The 5,311-nt window shown below is 34.8% G+C and overlaps 1 pseudogene; it reads right to left on the minus strand.

Annotated features, from left to right (window-relative positions):
- Positions 1–465: 465 nt before the first annotated feature.
- The window catches only part of LOC102471712 (vomeronasal type-2 receptor 116-like), a 25,336-nt pseudogene continuing 20,490 nt past the window's right edge, over positions 466–5,311 (minus strand).

Raw genomic sequence — 5,311 nt, forward strand, 5'->3', positions numbered from 1 at the left:
CTCTCTCTGTCTTTCTAGCAAGTGCACGTGCCCTATAGCAAAAAACTCTTAAAAAACAGATTAGACTGAATATGAGATATTAAAAAACATGCAGAGAACCAGTGTAATCGCTAGTTTTTTTTTTTTTAACAACATCAATAAACTTATGGAACATTAGATAGATCTTTAAAAAGAGAGAAGTTATAAATCAATAAATCATAAATGGAAATAAAGACATTATTTCTGACTAAAGAAAAGTAAAAATCTAGGAATACACAATGAATAATAATTATAAAAATTTAGCAATGAATCAATACATGTAATGTAAAAATGCCCATTAATCTAAGATACAGTTGCAGGTTTAATACCTGATTAAGATTGATATATACAATGACTGTTTTAAAAAATAAATTTAAAAAGTCAGTAATTTTCAGTTATGTTATAACATGAAGATATGAAATCAGGGTGCATTTTTGGTTCAAACCCCTAAAATTGTGATTCAGACTTAAGAGATGAAACATTAGAATGTCTGTTTTATTTCAAATTCCTTCTCTTTTTTAAAGCTTTCCAGGAGTTCTCATCAGGCCTTATCAGAATAATGTAGCACTTGGGCACAAAGATGCAGCCTAGGAGCCCTGCACTGGAGGCCAAGATGGAGAAGACCTCCATGGCCACCATGAATTTCCCCTTGGTGCTGTGATAGACAGGGGCAAATGTGACCCAGACACTGCAAAACTCCAGCATGCTGAATGTGAGGAACTTGGCTTCACTGAATGTTTCAGGCAGGTTCCTGGTCAGGAAAGCCACAGTGAAGAGCCAAGAAGCCTAGGTAGCCCACGACACAGTAGAAGGCAGTGACTGAGCCCTTGTTGCACATGATGAGGAGGTTTCTAGGCTCAGAGTGTGAGTCTATGTCAATGAAAGGTGGAGAGGTTCCCAACCAGATTCCACAGGTAATCATTTGGATCAAGGAGCAAATGGGAATGACAGAGTTAGAAGCCCCTGAGAGCAGCAAGCACCTCATGGTTCTTCGAGGTTTCATGACCTTGAATGCCAGAATCACAGTAATGGTTTTGGCCAGAACAGTAGAAACAACTACAGTAAACACAAGGCCAAATGTGATTTGCTGGAGGACACATGTGACTGTGTTAGGATGGCCAATGAAGAGCAAGGAGCAGAGAAAGCATGGCAGGAGGGAGATGAGCAGAATAAAGCTGAGAGCCTGGTTGTTGGCCTTGACAATAGGAGTGTCTTGGTGCTTTACAAAGGCCCCCAAAATTATGACTGTGAGGAAAAAGAAGCACAGCACCATGCAGATCATGGCTGTTCCTAAAGAATCCTCAAACACAGGCTTGGGAAGGCAGTGAGTTTTTTTCACTGTTTGGATATTCCTGAGCTGGGCACTGGATACACTGCTTCGCATCTGGTGAAAAAACAAAGGTCCATCAATTCAATTTCACTAACTGTCATATTGTAGCTAATGGTTACTTTTGTGTAATTTTGCACAGATTATGCCCATGAGGTAATACTAAGACACACCAAATTAAGAGCCATTTTTCATGTCACTGGAAGAATTCTTTCAGCTGCAGATAACACCAAAGTGATTTGAATCTGGGACTTAAGCACATGAGGATCTTGGCTGACCTATTTTGTTGCTCTCAGTGATGTTATCAAGAATGAGAATTTACCCCATATCTCTTCTCTACCCTCTCCTGGGTTTTCTCTTTGATAAACCTTATATTTCCATGGCTTATTGTTTATCACATAGTAATGAATAGTTTTTTTGTTTATATTTAGACAAAAATCACTTTAGCTTGTTCTCCTGGAATATCTTAACTTTTCCTCTAACCTAATTTCTACTGAATTTTTCTTGTATATAACATATCACTTGGTGTACAGACTTTTCTCATTGTACATTTTGATTTTTCTGTAAATATTATAAACTCTTGTATATAAATACTGAAAACAATGTAAATATAAAACATTTGAATCTTGAATGGAATTTGATTGCTCAAATATATCAATTTTTTGAAAAATTTTAATTTTAACTATATAATAGAAGAATGGGATGTTATTTTTGAAGTACCCAATTATATACATCTGAAGGGACTCTTGTATATAAATACTGAAAACAATGTAAATATAAAACATTTGAATCTTGAATGGAATTTGATTGCTCAAATATATCAATTTTTTGAAAAATTTGAATTTTAACTATATAATAGAAGAATGGGATGTTATTTTTGAAGTACCCAATTATATACATCTGAAGGGATGGTTTGTTAATTTTTCTATGTAGCTACTATCATTTTTGTCTTTATTCATTATAATGTCTCTGTAGCAACTACTAACTTCTATTGTTATATACCACGAAAACCTTCACAGAGCTTACAGAAATTAGCAGTCATGTCCATGTTTCAATTATTATTATTATTATTTACAAAAATAGGTAGGGTTGTTCTCATGTTTTCATTCATTTATTTACTTATTTTTGATAATACCGAGGCAATAGTATTGGGTTTTCAGAAAAGTCATGTCGCATTTTTGCATAGAAATAAATGAAAATTACATCATGACTTTTCCAGAAACCCAATATATTCTCAATGAATTAGAGTGGAGGCCAGCAGGTGATATGATGGTGAAGATGAGAGACTCCCACATGGCGACTGCATTTTGAGTCTTGAACCTGGCCACTGCTTCCTTGCTCCCTTTCTCTTCCTACTCTGGTTTGTGTTCATTTTTTTCTTACACTACCTACTGCTATTTTTAGAGTCATCAGATACTCCTAGCTTCTGCCTCAGAGACAACTTTGGTACCCACAAACACATTAATGTCTTCTTCTGGATCACAACCATTTCTTACTTTATTTTTCCTTTTTATTATTTGTAAATAATTAATTTAATTTTATTCACTATTATTTTTAAAACTTGTAGGGCATGTATGCTTATCAGCTAGAGATAGAGACAGAGACAGAGAGAGAAGGAAAGTGAGAAAATGAGTCACCAGATCTGGGACTTGTACCACAATTGGTCATGTGGGAATTCAGCATCTAAAGAAACATGCCACTTGCTGACTCCTATTGCCAGAGGGCACATGCATTCACTAGAGAGAGACACAGAGAGAGAAAATGAGACAACACCACCACCATAAAATGGTCATGCCACAGTATCTTCTGCACCATTTTTTTTTCTTATCAGGATTTTGGACAATACACAAATTATTTGTGTGTTTTCCAAATCATCTGATTAGAAACTCAAGGCACAATTTAGATCATGTGGGATTCAGGCACCTTAAATACCAAGTCATGGGCTAGCCCTGTACCTCTACTTTTATGTCTTGTTTTGCATACTTATTTGTTTTTGCAATTCCTTCATAAAAGATAAGTAACATTTTTTTCTTAGCATATTCTTACCTAAACATATATTTACTTTTACTAGCAATAAAATTCAAATGTTTTCCACTGTTAAAATGTCTGCAATTGCATAATACTTATAAAATAATTCAAACCATATTTTCTTTATATATCAGAAAAATGAAAGCATGACTTTTTATAACTTTCCATATTTCATATTTGATGATATAGTATTTTATTATGGTAATTGCTTGATTTTATATTTTGTATGAAAGCATATTTTGATATGCCCAGTTGTGAAATTTATTAGGATGTCAAGTACTCAATTTCTAAATGATGATTCTTTTTCTTTCTGAAATAAATTTCAAAGTGTGATATTCTGATATTAGTTCTTTGTACTTAATTGCACAGGTGTTTTGAGTATGGCTGAAAAAGTTACAAAATATTTTAAAAATAGTTTATCTGGAATTCCTTTCTGCTTATCATCTGGGTCTCAAAGTCAGATTCAAACTTTAAGGCATCCACAGATAGCCTTGGTAATTACAGATTCTTCTATTCATGACTAGTGTGGTCCAGTATGAAATCCAAAATTGACAGTGTCTTACTCAGCACCTAACTTCAAGAGTGTTCATTGGAAATGATTTCACACTTTAGCCTAGTAGAATGAGCATGGGCAGGAAACAGCTCACATAAAATAGGGTAGGAGATTATTTAGAAAATAAATATAGCAAAACAATAATTGCATGAATTAAGATCTGTGGTACTATATGTTTCATTTATTAATTTATTTTTAAAGGATATTTTTGCTATAAAGCACATGTGCTCAGCAGAGAGACAGAAAGACAAAAAGTAAGTGAGAAATCATCCTTCAGGTGTATGGCCATGCCACAGACTCTTCTTTCAGGATTTTCAGCATGCATGTACATGCACCTGGCATTACTTTCAAGTTTCTGGGCTGGGAATTGAACTGAAGTTGGCCACATGGCACAATGCCCTAACCACCATGCTAGCTGCTAGCCCTTTTTTTTTTTTTTTTTTTTTTTGAGAGTTTTTTGATATAGGGGGGTTGCCCTCCCCAGAAAGACAGAGTAGTTATATATTTCATACTTGTTTGATTTGAAATAGCTGACTTCAGGCAAGAAGCATAAATAAAGCAGCAAATAGGTCTTCCTTCTTGGGGAATTTTCTGGAATCCAGGAACACAGCTGTGACTACACACAGATTCAGGAGTCTGAGCAGAGAAGAGACTCATTAGTCATAATCATGCATGTTATGAGTTGGTTTGACTACATGTAACTATTCCTTTTCACTTCAGAGAAAACTGAAATAGTTCATCACTGTTTTTATCTGTTAGATATCAATTAGGGTTCTATTAATTTATTTAGACAGAAATTTTGGCTATAGGGTGCATGCACTTGCCAGAGAGAGAGGAAAAGACAGAGAAAAAGAAATATCACCCTCTGGGGAAATTGCTACACTACAGTCCCCTGTCCATTCTCCTCTCAGAATTTTTGGCTCCATGCACGTTTCCCTGACATGATTCAGGCTTCTGATTTGGGGATTTGAACTGCAGTCAGTCATGTGGGAATCCAGAGCTTTAACCACTATACAACTTGTTACTCCCCTTACCTAGTCTTCTAATTAAGAACTAGTATACTTAGCTTTATTCTTTACATATTATTATATCTAAATTTTTTTATATTTTAATTTAATTTAATTTATTATTTCTTTATAATTTAACCATAAAGAGACAGAGAGAGAGGGAAAAAGTAAAAGTGAGAAAACAAGCCATTGTTTGGGGGACTCAAACAGCAATTGACCATGTGAAAGTCCAGTGCTTTAATCACCTCACTACCTGCGGGTCCCCTTTATGTATTATTTATGAAACAGTTCCAAGGTTACTGATTACTTTATCTCATACATTACTAAACGTATCCCTGGTGTCATTTTCTCCTCTTATGCAATTCATTCATCTAAAAC

Source organism: Tupaia chinensis, unplaced genomic scaffold, assembly GCF_000334495.1.
Source record: "Tupaia chinensis unplaced genomic scaffold, TupChi_1.0 Scaffold147099_1, whole genome shotgun sequence".
Classification (NCBI taxonomy): Eukaryota; Metazoa; Chordata; class Mammalia; order Scandentia; family Tupaiidae; genus Tupaia; species Tupaia belangeri.